General features: G+C 48.3%; 1 non-coding gene across 1 annotated transcript; it reads right to left on the bottom strand.

Moving 5' to 3' along the window:
• Nucleotides 1–14516: 14516 nt before the first annotated feature.
• trnav-cac (transfer RNA valine (anticodon CAC)) lies at nt 14517–14589 on the bottom strand. Its single transcript has one exon. It is a non-coding gene; the product is annotated as a tRNA-Val (tRNA).
• Nucleotides 14590–16002: the final 1413 nt, after the last annotated feature.

Genomic DNA, 16002 nt, shown 5'->3' with positions numbered 1-16002 from the left:
TGCTTCCCACTTGAGTTCTTAGTGCTCTCTTTGCTGTTTGTAAACACGTCATTATGCAACAGGGCACGTTTGACCCGTGAACAGGGGCGAAAAGGTGAGAAACATGCGGTCTCTCCGTGTCTGTCTCTTGTTAGCGACAAGCTAGCATGCAAACTGTGATGAGAGGTGTCCATTTTCCGCGATCAGCCATCTATATAGTCAATGTTTTATATTTAATAAGCAAATATGTCTATATGCTGATTGGTCTTAAGCAGCGTTGTCCAATCTTCAGCTTTTGGTTCCAATCTAGCAGGAGCCACACCTGATTCCAATTGTTGGCTCCGCTGATCTTGGCTTTCAATAGACTAAAGTGTGGCTTCTGCTTGGTTAGAATGACAACCTGCAACCACACTGGCCCATTCTGGAGAAGACTGGACAACCTGATCTAAAGCAAATAACACCCGAGGTAAGTGCCACTTTGTGAGTTCTGAATCCGTCATGCCGGCTCGACGTCACTCGATGAACAGGGAAGGAACCGGGAGATGAGAAGACTTCCCACGGTTGAGGAATGGCAATTTCAGGTGAGGGTACGTTTGCTTTGCGTTTTCCCGCTTGGAGGTGGGGAATTACAAGTCGCAACCTCGAGTCAAGCGCATCATTACTCTTGTCTTCTTGATGAAGGAAAGAGCCAGGCTTCCACATTCAGTGGAAAAGCAGAGACTGCCCGTGATTTTGCAAGCAACTGTTATCTGCCTTGCTACAAAAGCTCAATGGAAGGGAAACCGCTCCCAGTTGACCTGGGTTCGATTCCCGGCCAATGCACCGATTGTAACTTGGAGCGTCTCGTGGTATTTCATGGTAGTTGGCGGATAAGGAAGGAATCACCTGCCTGAGAATGAGTTGGTCAACAGAATGTGCCATGGGCTTCTCTGCAGGCCTCCTACGACTCTTTCTGCTTCCCACTTGAGTTCTTAGTGCTCTCTTTGCTGTTTGTAAACACGTCATTATGCAACAGGGCACGTTTGACCCGTGAACAGGGGCGAAAAGGTGAGAACATGCGGTCTCTCCGTGTCTGTCTCTTGTTAGCGACAAGCTAGCATGCAAACTGTGATGAGAGGTGTACATTTTCCGCGATCAGCCATCTATATAGTCAATGTTTTATATTTTATAAGCAAATATGTCTATATGCTGATTGGTCTTAAGCAGCGTTGTCCAATCTTCAGCTTTTGGTTCCAATCTAGCAGGAGCCACACCTGATTCCAATTGTTGGCTCCGCTGATCTTGGCTTTCAATAGACTAAAGTGTGGCTTCTGCTTGGTTAGAATGACAACCTGCAACCACACTGGCCCATTCTGGAGAAGACTGGACAACCCTGATCTAAAGCAAATAACCACCGAGGTAAGTGCCACTTTGTGAGTTCTGAATCCGTCATGCCGGCTCGACGTCACTCGATGAACAGGGAAGGAACCCGGAGATGAGAAGACTTCCCACGGTTGAGGAATGGCAATTTCAGGTTGAGGGTACGTTTGCTTTGCGTTTTCCCGCTTGGAGGTGGGGAATTACAAGTCGCAACCTCGAGTCAAGCGCATCATTACTCTTGTCTTCTTGATGAAGGAAAGAGCCAGGCTTCCACATTCAGTGGAAAAGCAGAGACTGCCCGTGATTTTGCAAGCAACTGTTATCTGCCTTGCTACAAAAGCTCAATGGAAGGGAAACCGCTCCCAGTTGACCTGGGTTCGATTCCCGGCCAATGCACCGATTGTAACTTGGAGCGTCTCGTGGTATTTCATGGTAGTTGGCGGATAAGGAAGGAATCACCTGCCTGAGAATGAGTTGGTCAACAGAATGTGCCATGGGCTTCTCTGCAGGCCTCCTACGACTCTTTCTGCTTCCCACTTGAGTTCTTAGTGCTCTCTTTGCTGTTTGTAAACACGTCATTATGCAACAGGGCACGTTTGACCCGTGAACAGGGGCGAAAAGGTGAGAACATGCGGTCTCTCCGTGTCTGTCTCTTGTTAGCGACAAGCTAGCATGCAAACTGTGATGAGAGGTGTACATTTTCCGCGATCAGCCATCTATATAGTCAATGTTTTATATTTATAAGCAAATATGTCTATATGCTGATTGGTCTTAAGCAGCGTTGTCCAATCTTCAGCTTTTGGTTCCAATCTAGCAGGAGCCACACCTGATTCCAATTGTTGGCTCCGCTGATCTTGGCTTTCAATAGACTAAAGTGTGGCTTCTGCTTGGTTAGAATGACAACCTGCAACCACACTGGCCCATTCTGGAGAAGACTGGACAACCCTGATCTAAAGCAAATAACCACCGAGGTAAGTGCCACTTTGTGAGTTCTGAATCCGTCATGCCGGCTCGACGTCACTCGATGAACAGGAAGGAACCCGGAGATGAGAAGACTTCCCACGGTTGAGGAATGGCAATTTCAGGTTGAGGGTACGTTTGCTTTGCGTTTTCCCGCTTGGGGGTGGGGAATTACAAGTCGCAACCTCGAGTCAAGCGCATCATTACTCTTGTCTTCTTGATGAAGGAAAGAGCCAGGCTTCCACATTCAGTGGAAAAGCAGAGACTGCCCGTGATTTTGCAAGCAACTGTTATCTGCCTTGCTACAAAAAGCTCAATGGAAGGGAAACCGCTCCCAGTTGACCTGGGTTCGATTCCCGGCCAATGCACCGATTGTAACTTGGAGCGTCTCGTGGTATTTCATGGTAGTTGGCGGATAAGGAAGGAATCACCTGCCTGAGAATGAGTTGGTCAACAGAATGTGCCATGGGCTTCTCTGCAGGCCTCCTACGACTCTTTCTGCTTCCCACTTGAGTTCTTAGTGCTCTCTTTGCTGTTTGTAAACACGTCATTATGCAACAGGGCACGTTTGACCCGTGAACAGGGCGAAAAGGTGAGAACATGCGGTCTCTCCGTGTCTGTCTCTTGTTAGCGACAAGCTAGCATGCAAACTGTGATGAGAGGTGTACATTTTCCGCGATCAGCCATCTATATAGTCAATGTTTTATATTTTATAAGCAAATATGTCTATATGCTGATTGGTCTTAAGCAGCGTTGTCCAATCTTCAGCTTTTGGTTCCAATCTAGCAGGAGCCACACCTGATTCCAATTGTTGGCTCCGCTGATCTTGGCTTTCAATAGACTAAAGTGTGGCTTCTGCTTGGTTAGAATGACAACCTGCAACCACACTGGCCCATTCTGGAGAAGACTGGACAACCCTGATCTAAAGCAAATAACCACTGAGGTAAGTGCCACTTTGTGAGTTCTGAATCCGTCATGCCGGCTCGACGTCACTCGATGAACAGGGAAGGAACCGGAGATGAGAAGACTTCCCACGGTTGAGGAATGGCAATTTCAGGTTGAGGGTACGTTTGCTTTGCGTTTTCCCGCTTGGGGGTGGGGAATTACAAGTCGCAACCTCGAGTCAAGCGCATCATTACTCTTGTCTTCTTGATGAAGGAAAGAGCCAGGCTTCCACATTCAGTGGAAAAGCAGAGACTGCCCGTGATTTTGCAAGCAACTGTTATCTGCCTGCTACAAAAGCTCAATGGAAGGGAAACCGCTCCCAGCCTTTTTCGGCCGCAGACCTCTTGCAGACCTCTCGAGGTGAACTCGGCGAGCAGTACTTTACGGAAAATTTTCCAGTCACGCACAGAGTCTTGTTGAGCAACGAAAGAGCCAGGCTTCCACTTTCTGGGGGAAAACCAGAGACTCCCTTTCATTTGGTAAGCAAATATTAACTGCTTTGCTACAAAAGAAGGAAATCTCCTCTGTAAAGGAGGTCTCGCTTTCTGGCTGTTCCTAGAGGACCTGATCCTACAGTGATGACAACCGCTCAGTCATTAAAGCAAAGTTCAGAATTTCTAGCTTGTTTCTGCCCGGTCTCGAACCAGGGACCTTTTGCGTGTGAGGCAAACGTGATAACCACTACACTACAGAAAAACCACGGTGCGGTGGCACTTTGGTGGTGCACATACGTACACTTTGTTCACCAGAGCTGAATGGTGCAGCGTGGCATTGGTGGTATAGTGGTGAGCATAGCTCCAGTCCAAGCAGTTGACCCGGCTCCAATTCTTGGCCCGTCCACGGCTTGGAGCTTCTCCAGGTACTTTATGGTAGTTGGCACAAAAGGAAGGAATCACCTACCTGAGAATGAGTTGGTCAACAGAATGTGCCATAGGCTTCTCTGCAGGCCTCCTACGACTCTTTCTGCTTCCCACTTGAGTTCTTAGTGCTCTCTTTGCTGTTTGTAAACACGTCATTATGCAACAGGGCACGTTTGACCCGTGAACAGGGGCGAAAAGGTGAGAACATGCGGTCTCTCCGTGTCTGTCTCTTGTTAGCGACAAGCTAGCATGCAAACTGTGATGAGAGGTGTCCATTTTCCGCGATCAGCCATCTATATAGTCAATGTTTTATATTTAATAAGCAAATATGTCTATATGCTGATTGGTCTTAAGCAGCGTTGTCCAATCTTCAGCTTTTGGTTCCAATCTAGCAGGAGCCACACCTGATTCCAATTGTTGGCTCCGCTGATCTTGGCTTTCAATAGACTAAAGTGTGGCTTCTGCTTGGTTAGAATGACAACCTGCAACCACACTGGCCCATTCTGGAGAAGACTGGACAACCCTGATCTAAAGCAAATAACCACCGAGGTAAGTGCCACTTTGTGAGTTCTGAATCCGTCATGCCGGCTCGACGTCACTCGATGAACAGGGAAGGAACCGGGAGATGAGAAGACTTCCCACGGTTGAGGAATGGCAATTTCAGGTTGAGGGTACGTTTGCTTTGCGTTTTCCCGCTTGGAGGTGGGGAATTACAAGTCGCAACCTCGAGTCAAGCGCATCATTACTCTTGTCTTCTTGATGAAGGAAAGAGCCAGGCTTCCACATTCAGTGGAAAAGCAGAGACTGCCCGTGATTTTGCAAGCAACTGTTATCTGCCTTGCTACAAAAGCTCAATGGAAGGGAAACCGCTCCCAGTTGACCTGGGTTCGATTCCCGGCCAATGCACCGATTGTAACTTGGAGCGTCTCGTGGTATTTCATGGTAGTTGGCGGATAAGGAAGGAATCACCTGCCTGAGAATGAGTTGGTCAACAGAATGTGCCATGGGCTTCTCTGCAGGCCTCCTACGACTCTTTCTGCTTCCCACTTGAGTTCTTAGTGCTCTCTTTGCTGTTTGTAAACACGTCATTATGCAACAGGGCACGTTTGACCCGTGAACAGGGCGAAAAGGTGAGAACATGCGGTCTCTCCGTGTCTGTCTCTTGTTAGCGACAAGCTAGCATGCAAACTGTGATGAGAGGTGTACATTTTCCGCGATCAGCCATCTATATAGTCAATGTTTTATATTTTATAAGCAAATATGTCTATATGCTGATTGGTCTTAAGCAGCGTTGTCCAATCTTCAGCTTTTGGTTCCAATCTAGCAGGAGCCACACCTGATTCCAATTGTTGGCTCCGCTGATCTTGGCTTTCAATAGACTAAAGTGTGGCTTCTGCTTGGTTAGAATGACAACCTGCAACCACACTGGCCCATTCTGGAGAAGACTGGACAACCCTGATCTAAAGCAAATAACCACCGAGGTAAGTGCCACTTTGTGAGTTCTGAATCCGTCATGCCGGCTCGACGTCACTCGATGAACAGGGAAGGAACCGGGAGATGAGAAGACTTCCCACGGTTGAGGAATGGCAATTTCAGGTTGAGGGTACGTTTGCTTTGCGTTTTCCCGCTTGGGGTGGGGAATTACAAGTCGCAACCTCGAGTCAAGCGCATCATTACTCTTGTCTTCTTGATGAAGGAAAGAGCCAGGCTTCCACATTCAGTGGAAAAGCAGAGACTGCCCGTGATTTTGCAAGCAACTGTTATCTGCCTTGCTACAAAAGCTCAATGGAAGGAAACCGCTCCCAGTTGACCTGGGTTCGATTCCCGGCCAATGCACCGATTGTAACTTGGAGCGTCTCGTGGTATTTCATGGTAGTTGGCGGATAAGGAAGGAATCACCTGCCTGAGAATGAGTTGGTCAACAGAATGTGCCATGGGCTTCTCTGCAGGCCTCCTACGACTCTTTCTGCTTCCCACTTGAGTTCTTAGTGCTCTCTTTGCTGTTTGTAAACACGTCATTATGCAACAGGGCACGTTTGACCCGTGAACAGGGGCGAAAAGGTGAGAACATGCGGTCTCTCCGTGTCTGTCTCTTGTTAGCGACAAGCTAGCATGCAAACTGTGATGAGAGGTGTCCATTTTCCGCGATCAGCCATCTATATAGTCAATGTTTTATATTTAATAAGCAAATATGTCTATATGCTGATTGGTCTTAAGCAGCGTTGTCCAATCTTCAGCTTTTGGTTCCAATCTAGCAGGAGCCACACCTGATTCCAATTGTTGGCTCCGCTGATCTTGGCTTTCAATAGACTAAAGTGTGGCTTCTGCTTGGTTAGAATGACAACCTGCAACCACACTGGCCCATTCTGGAGAAGACTGGACAACCCTGATCTAAAGCAAATAACCACCGAGGTAAGTGCCACTTTGTGAGTTCTGAATCCGTCATGCCGGCTCGACGTCACTCGATGAACAGGGAAGGAACCGGGAGATGAGAAGACTTCCCACGGTTGAGGAATGGCAATTTCAGGTTGAGGGTACGTTTGCTTTGCGTTTTCCCGCTTGGAGGTGGGGAATTACAAGTCGCAACCTCGAGTCAAGCGCATCATTACTCTTGTCTTCTTGATGAAGGAAAGAGCCAGGCTTCCACATTCAGTGGAAAAGCAGAGACTGCCCGTGATTTTGCAAGCAACTGTTATCTGCCTTGCTACAAAAGCTCAATGGAAGGGAAACCGCTCCCAGTTGACCTGGGTTCGATTCCCGGCCAATGCACCGATTGTAACTTGGAGCGTCTCGTGGTATTTCATGGTAGTTGGCGGATAAGGAAGGAATCACCTGCCTGAGAATGAGTTGGTCAACAGAATGTGCCATGGGCTTCTCTGCAGGCCTAAGACTGGACAACCCTGATCTAAAGCTAACCACTGAGGTAAGTGCCTCTTTGTGAGTTGTGAAACCGTCATGCCGGCTCGACGTCACTCGTGAACAGGGAAGGAAAAGGGAGATGAGAAGACTTCCCACGGTTGAGGAATGGCAATTTCAGGTTGAGGTACGTTTGCTTTGCGTTTTCCCGCTGGAGGTGGGGAATTACAAGTCGCAACCTCGAGTCAAGCGCATCATTACTCTTGTCTTCTTGATGAAGGAAAGAGCCAGGCTTCCACATTCAGTGGAAAAGCAGAGACTGCCCGTGATTTTGCAAAGCAACTGTTATCTGCCTTGCTACAAAAGCTCAATGGAAGGGAAACCGCTCCCAGTTGACCTGGGTTCGAATTCCCGGGCCAATGCACCGATTGTAACTTGGAGCGTCTCGTGGTATTCATGGTAGGTGGCGGATAAGGAAGGAATCACCTGCCTGAGAATGAGTTGGTCAAACAGAATGTGCCATGGGCTTCTTGCAGGCCTGAAGACTGGACAACCCTGATCTAAAGCAATAACCACCGAGGTAAGTGCCACTTGTGAGTTCTGAATCCGTCATGCCGGCTCGACGTCACTCGATGAAACAGGGAAGGAACCGCGGAGATGAGAAGACTTGGAGCTTGGAGGCTTCCACATTCAGTGGAAAAGCAGAGACTGCCCGTGATTTTGCAAGCAACTGTTATCTGCCTTGCTACAAAAGCTCAATGGAAGGGAAACCGCTCCCAGTTGACCTGGGTTCGATTCCCGGCCAATGCACCGATTGTAACTTGGAGCGTCTCGTGGTATTTCATGGTAGTTGGCGGATAAGGAAGGAATCACCTGCCTGAGAATGAGTTGGTCAACAGAATGTGCCATGGGCTTCTCTGCAGGCCTCCTACGACTCTTTCTGCTTCCCACTTGAGTTCTTAGTGCTCTCTTTGCTGTTTGTAAACACGTCATTATGCAACAGGGCACGTTTGACCCGTGAACAGGGGCGAAAAGGTGAGAACATGCGGTCTCTCCGTGTCTGTCTCTTGTTAGCGACAAGCTAGCATGCAAACTGTGATGAGAGGTGTCCATTTTCCGCGATCAGCCATCTATATAGTCAATGTTTTATATTTTATAAGCAAATATGTCTATATGCTGATTGGTCTTAAGCAGCGTTGTCCAATCTTCAGCTTTTGGTTCCAATCTAGCAGGAGCCACACCTGATTCCAATTGTTGGCTCCGCTGATCTTGGCTTTCAATAGACTAAAGTGTGGCTTCTGCTTGGTTAGAATGACAACCTGCAACCACACTGGCCCATTCTGGAGAAGACTGGACAACCCTGATCTAAAGCAAATAACCACCGAGGTAAGTGCCACTTTGTGAGTTCTGAATCCGTCATGCCGGCTCGACGTCACTCGATGAACAGGGAAGGAACCGGGAGATGAGAAGACTTCCCACGGTTGAGGAATGGCAATTTCAGGTTGAGGGTACGTTTGCTTTGCGTTTTCCCGCTTGGAGGTGGGGAATTACAAGTCGCAACCTCGAGTCAAGCGCATCATTACTCTTGTCTTCTTGATGAAGGAAAGAGCCAGGCTTCCACATTCAGTGGAAAAGCAGAGACTGCCCGTGATTTTGCAAGCAACTGTTATCTGCCTTGCTACAAAAGCTCAATGGAAGGGAAACCGCTCCCAGTTGACCTGGGTTCGATTCCCGGCCAATGCACCGATTGTAACTTGGAGCGTCTCGTGGTATTTCATGGTAGTTGGCGGATAAGGAAGGAATCACCTGCCTGAGAATGAGTTGGTCAACAGAATGTGCCATGGGCTTCTCTGCAGGCCTCCTACGACTCTTTCTGCTTCCCACTTGAGTTCTTAGTGCTCTCTTTGCTGTTTGTAAACACGTCATTATGCAACAGGGCACGTTTGACCCGTGAACAGGGGCGAAAAGGTGAGAACATGCGGTCTCTCCGTGTCTGTCTCTTGTTAGCGACAAGCTAGCATGCAAACTGTGATGAGAGGTGTACATTTTCCGCGATCAGCCATCTATATAGTCAATGTTTTATATTTTATAAGCAAATATGTCTATATGCTGATTGGTCTTAAGCAGCGTTGTCCAATCTTCAGCTTTTGGTTCCAATCTAGCAGGAGCCACACCTGATTCCAATTGTTGGCTCCGCTGATCTTGGCTTTCAATAGACTAAAGTGTGGCTTCTGCTTGGTTAGAATGACAACCTGCAACCACACTGGCCCATTCTGGAGAAGACTGGACAACCCTGATCTAAAGCAAATAACCACCGAGGTAAGTGCCACTTTGTGAGTTCTGAATCCGTCATGCCGGCTCGACGTCACTCGATGAACAGGGAAGGAACCCGGAGATGAGAAGACTTCCCACGGTTGAGGAATGGCAATTTCAGGTTGAGGGTACGTTTGCTTTGCGTTTTCCCGCTTGGGGGTGGGGAATTACAAGTCGCAACCTCGAGTCAAGCGCATCATTACTCTTGTCTTCTTGATGAAGGAAAGAGCCAGGCTTCCACATTCAGTGGAAAAGCAGAGACTGCCCGTGATTTTGCAAGCAACTGTTATCTGCCTTGCTACAAAAGCTCAATGGAAGGGAAACCGCTCCCAGTTGACCTGGGTTCGATTCCCGGCCAATGCACCGATTGTAACTTGGAGCGTCTCGTGGTATTTCATGGTAGTTGGCGGATAAGGAAGGAATCACCTGCCTGAGAATGAGTTGGTCAACAGAATGTGCCATGGGCTTCTCTGCAGGCCTCCTACGACTCTTTCTGCTTCCCACTTGAGTTCTTAGTGCTCTCTTTGCTGTTTGTAAACACGTCATTATGCAACAGGGCACGTTTGACCCGTGAACAGGGGCGAAAAGGTGAGAACATGCGGTCTCTCCGTGTCTGTCTCTTGTTAGCGACAAGCTAGCATGCAAACTGTGATGAGAGGTGTCCATTTTCCGCGATCAGCCATCTATATAGTCAATGTTTTATATTTAATAAGCAAATATGTCTATATGCTGATTGGTCTTAAGCAGCGTTGTCCAATCTTCAGCTTTTGGTTCCAATCTAGCAGGAGCCACACCTGATTCCAATTGTTGGCTCCGCTGATCTTGGCTTTCAATAGACTAAAGTGTGGCTTCTGCTTGGTTAGAATGACAACCTGCAACCACACTGGCCCATTCTGGAGAAGACTGGACAACCCTGATCTAAAGCAAATAACCACCGAGGTAAGTGCCACTTTGTGAGTTCTGAATCCGTCATGCCGGCTCGACGTCACTCGATGAACAGGGAAGGAACCGGGAGATGAGAAGACTTCCCACGGTTGAGGAATGGCAATTTCAGGTTGAGGGTACGTTTGCTTTGCGTTTTCCCGCTTGGGGTGGGGAATTACAAGTCGCAACCTCGAGTCAAGCGCATCATTACTCTTGTCTTCTTGATGAAGGAAAGAGCCAGGCTTCCACATTCAGTGGAAAAGCAGAGACTGCCCGTGATTTTGCAAGCAACTGTTATCTGCCTTGCTACAAAAGCTCAATGGAAGGGAAACCGCTCCCAGTTGACCTGGGTTCGATTCCCGGCCAATGCACCGATTGTAACTTGGAGCGTCTCGTGGTATTTCATGGTAGTTGGCGGATAAGGAAGGAATCACCTGCCTGAGAATGAGTTGGTCAACAGAATGTGCCATGGGCTTCTCTGCAGGCCTGAAGACTACGACTCTTTCTGCTTCCCACCGAGTTAAGTGCCTCTTTGCTGAGTTCTGAAACCGTCATGCCGGCACGACGTCACTCGTGAACAGGGAAGGAAAGGGAGATGAGAAGACTTCCCACGGTTGAGGAATGGCAATTTCAGGTTGAGGGTACGTTTGCTTTGCGTTTTCCCGCTTGGAGGTGGGGATACAAGTCGCAACCTCGAGTCAAGCGCATCATTACTCTTGTCTTCTTGATGAAGGAAAGAGCCAGGCTTCCACATTCAGTGGAAAAGCAGAGGACTGCCCTGATTTTGCAAGCAACTGTTATCTGCCTTGCTACAAAAGCTCAATGGAAGGGAAACCGCCCAGTTGACTGGGTTCGATTCCCGCCAATGCACCGATTGTAACTTGGAGTCTCGTGGTATTTCATGGTAGTTGGCGGATAAGGAAGGAATCACCTGCCTGAGAATGAGTTGGTCAACTAATGTGCCATGGGCTTCTCTGCAGGCCTGAAGACTGGACAACCCTGATCTAAAGCAAATAACCACCGAGGTAAGTGCCACTTTGTGAGTTCTGAATCCGTCATGCCCGCTCGACGTCACTCGATGAACAGGGAAGAACCGGGAGATGAGAAGACTTGGAGCTTGAGGCTTCCACATTCAGTGGAAAAGCAGAGACTGCCCGTGATTTTGCAAGCAACTGTTATCTGCCTTGCTACAAAAGCTCAATGGAAGGGAAACCGCTCCCAGTTGACCTGGGTTCGATTCCCGGCCAATGCACCGATTGTAACTTGGAGCGTCTCGTGGTATTTCATGGTAGTTGGCGGATAAGGAAGGAATCACCTGCCTGAGAATGAGTTGGTCAACAGAATGTGCCATGGGCTTCTCTGCAGGCCTCCTACGACTCTTTCTGCTTCCCACTTGAGTTCTTAGTGCTCTCTTTGCTGTTTGTAAACACGTCATTATGCAACAGGGCACGTTTGACCCGTGAACAGGGGCGAAAAGGTGAGAACATGCGGTCTCTCCGTGTCTGTCTCTTGTTAGCGACAAGCTAGCATGCAAACTGTGATGAGAGGTGTACATTTTCCGCGATCAGCCATCTATATAGTCAATGTTTTATATTTTATAAGCAAATATGTCTATATGCTGATTGGTCTTAAGCAGCGTTGTCCAATCTTCAGCTTTTGGTTCCAATCTAGCAGGAGCCACACCTGATTCCAATTGTTGGCTCCGCTGATCTTGGCTTTCAATAGACTAAAGTGTGGCTTCTGCTTGGTTAGAATGACAACCTGCAACCACACTGGCCCATTCTGGAGAAGACTGGACAACCCTGATCTAAAGCAAATAACCACCGAGGTAAGTGCCACTTTGTGAGTTCTGAATCCGTCATGCCGGCTCGACGTCACTCGATGAACAGGGAAGGAACCCGGAGATGAGAAGACTTCCCACGGTTGAGGAATGGCAATTTCAGGTTGAGGGTACGTTTGCTTTGCGTTTTCCCGCTTGGGGGTGGGGAATTACAAGTCGCAACCTCGAGTCAAGCGCATCATTACTCTTGTCTTCTTGATGAAGGAAAGAGCCAGGCTTCCACATTCAGTGGAAAAGCAGAGACTGCCCGTGATTTTGCAAGCAACTGTTATCTGCCTTGCTACAAAAGCTCAATGGAAGGGAAACCGCTCCCAGTTGACCTGGGTTCGATTCCCGGCCAATGCACCGATTGTAACTTGGAGCGTCTCGTGGTATTTCATGGTAGTTGGCGGATAAGGAAGGAATCACCTGCCTGAGAATGAGTTGGTCAACAGAATGTGCCATGGGCTTCTCTGCAGGCCTCCTACGACTCTTTCTGCTTCCCACTTGAGTTCTTAGTGCTCTCTTTGCTGTTTGTAAACACGTCATTATGCAACAGGGCACGTTTGACCCGTGAACAGGGGCGAAAAGGTGAGAACATGCGGTCTCTCCGTGTCTGTCTCTTGTTAGCGACAAGCTAGCATGCAAACTGTGATGAGAGGTGTCCATTTTCCGCGATCAGCCATCTATATAGTCAATGTTTTATATTTAATAAGCAAATATGTCTATATGCTGATTGGTCTTAAGCAGCGTTGTCCAATCTTCAGCTTTTGGTTCCAATCTAGCAGGAGCCACACCTGATTCCAATTGTTGGCTCCGCTGATCTTGGCTTTCAATAGACTAAAGTGTGGCTTCTGCTTGGTTAGAATGACAACCTGCAACCACACTGGCCCATTCTGGAGAAGACTGGACAACCCTGATCTAAAGCAAATAACCACCGAGGTAAGTGCCACTTTGTGAGTTCTGAATCCGTCATGCCGGCTCGACGTCACTCGATGAACAGGGAAGGAACCGGGAGATGAGAAGACTTCCCACGGTTGAGGAATGGCAATTTCAGGTTGAGGGTACGTTTGCTTTGCGTTTTCCCGCTTGGAGGTGGGGAATTACAAGTCGCAACCTCGAGTCAAGCGCATCATTACTCTTGTCTTCTTGATGAAGGAAAGAGCCAGGCTTCCACATTCAGTGGAAAAGCAGAGACTGCCCGTGATTTTGCAAGCAACTGTTATCTGCCTTGCTACAAAAGCTCAATGGAAGGGAAACCGCTCCCAGTTGACCTGGGTTCGATTCCCGGCCAATGCACCGATTGTAACTTGGAGCGTCTCGTGGTATTTCATGGTAGTTGGCGGATAAGGAAGGAATCACCTGCCTGAGAATGAGTTGGTCAACAGAATGTGCCATGGGCTTCTCTGCAGGCCTCCTACGACTCTTTCTGCTTCCCACTTGAGTTCTTAGTGCTCTCTTTGCTGTTTGTAAACACGTCATTATGCAACAGGGCACGTTTGACCCGTGAACAGGGGCGAAAAGGTGAGAACATGCGGTCTCTCCGTGTCTGTCTCTTGTTAGCGACAAGCTAGCATGCAAACTGTGATGAGAGGTGTACATTTTCCGCGATCAGCCATCTATATAGTCAATGTTTTATATTTTATAAGCAAATATGTCTATATGCTGATTGGTCTTAAGCAGCGTTGTCCAATCTTCAGCTTTTGGTTCCAATCTAGCAGGAGCCACACCTGATTCCAATTGTTGGCTCCGCTGATCTTGGCTTTCAATAGACTAAAGTGTGGCTTCTGCTTGGTTAGAATGACAACCTGCAACCACACTGGCCCATTCTGGAGAAGACTGGACAACCCTGATCTAAAGCAAATAACCACTGAGGTAAGTGCCACTTTGTGAGTTCTGAATCCGTCATGCCGGCTCGACGTCACTCGATGAACAGGGAAGGAACCCGGAGATGAGAAGACTTCCCACGGTTGAGGAATGGCAATTTCAGGTTGAGGGTACGTTTGCTTTGCGTTTTCCCGCTTGGGGGTGGGGAATTACAAGTCGCAACCTCGAGTCAAGCGCATCATTACTCTTGTCTTCTTGATGAAGGAAAGAGCCAGGCTTCCACATTCAGTGGAAAAGCAGAGACTGCCCGTGATTTTGCAAGCAACTGTTATCTGCCTTGCTACAAAAGCTCAATGGAAGGGAAACCGCTCCCAGCCTTTTTCGGCCGCAGACCTCTTGCAGACCTCTCGAGGTGAACTCGGCGAGCAGTACTTTACGGAAAATTTTCCAGTCACGCACAGAGTCTTGTTGAGCAACGAAAGAGCCAGGCTTCCACTTTCTGGGGAAAACCAGAGACTCCCTTTCATTTGGTAAGCAAATATTAACTGCTTTGCTACAAAAGAAGGAAATCTCCTCTGTAAAGGAGGTCTCGCTTTCTGGCTGTTCCTAGAGGACCTGATCCTACAGTGATGACAACCGCTCAGTCATTAAAGCAAAGTTCAGAATTTCTAGCTTGTTTCTGCCCGGTCTCGAACCAGGGACCTTTTGCGTGTGAGGCAAACGTGATAACCACTACACTACAGAAACCACGGTGCGGTGGCACTTTGGTGGTGCACATACGTACACTTTGTTCACCAGAGCTGAATGGTGCAGCGTGGCATTGGTGGTATAGTGGTGAGCATAGCTCCAGTCCAAGCAGTTGACCCGGCTCCAATTCTTGGCCCGTCCACGGCTTGGAGCTTCTCCAGGTACTTTATGGTAGTTGGCACAAAAGGAAGGAATCACCTACCTGAGAATGAGTTGGTCAACAGAATGTGCCATAGGCTTCTCTGCAGGCCTCCTACGACTCTTTCTGCTTCCCACTTGAGTTCTTAGTGCTCTCTTTGCTGTTTGTAAACACGTCATTATGCAACAGGGCACGTTTGACCCGTGAACAGGGGCGAAAAGGTGAGAACATGCGGTCTCTCCGTGTCTGTCTCTTGTTAGCGACAAGCTAGCATGCAAACTGTGATGAGAGGTGTCCATTTTCCGCGATCAGCCATCTATATAGTCAATGTTTTATATTTAATAAGCAAATATGTCTATATGCTGATTGGTCTTAAGCAGCGTTGTCCAATCTTCAGCTTTTGGTTCCAATCTAGCAGGAGCCACACCTGATTCCAATTGTTGGCTCCGCTGATCTTGGCTTTCAATAGACTAAAGTGTGGCTTCTGCTTGGTTAGAATGACAACCTGCAACCACACTGGCCCATTCTGGAGAAGACTGGACAACCCTGATCTAAAGCAAATAACCACCGAGGTAAGTGCCACTTTGTGAGTTCTGAATCCGTCATGCCGGCTCGACGTCACTCGATGAACAGGGAAGGAACCGGGAGATGAGAAGACTTCCCACGGTTGAGGAATGGCAATTTCAGGTTGAGGGTACGTTTGCTTTGCGTTTTCCCGCTTGGAGGTGGGGAATTACAAGTCGCAACCTCGAGTCAAGCGCATCATTACTCTTGTCTTCTTGATGAAGGAAAGAGCCAGGCTTCCACATTCAGTGGAAAAGCAGAGACTGCCCGTGATTTTGCAAGCAACTGTTATCTGCCTTGCTACAAAAGCTCAATGGAAGGGAAACCGCTCCCAGTTGACCTGGGTTCGATTCCCGGCCAATGCACCGATTGTAACTTGGAGCGTCTCGTGGTATTTCATGGTAGTTGGCGGATAAGGAAGGAATCACCTGCCTGAGAATGAGTTGGTCAACAGAATGTGCCATGGGCTTCTCTGCAGGCCTCCTACGACTCTTTCTGCTTCCCACTTGAGTTCTTAGTGCTCTCTTTGCTGTTTGTAAACCCGTCATTATGCAACAGGGCACGTTTGACCCGTGAACAGGGCGAGAAAGGTGAGAACATGCGGTCTCTCCGTGTCTGTCTCTTGTTAGCGACAAGCTAGCATGCAAACTGTGATGAGAGGTGTACATTTTCCGCGAATCAGCCATCTATATAGTCAATGTTTTATATTT

Source organism: Ictalurus punctatus, unplaced genomic scaffold (genome assembly GCF_001660625.3).
Source record: "Ictalurus punctatus breed USDA103 unplaced genomic scaffold, Coco_2.0 tig00005713, whole genome shotgun sequence".
Classification (NCBI taxonomy): Eukaryota; Metazoa; Chordata; class Actinopteri; order Siluriformes; family Ictaluridae; genus Ictalurus; species Ictalurus punctatus.
Note: the sequence above shows the minus strand (reverse complement) of the source record. Positions and strands in the feature narration are given on the sequence as shown.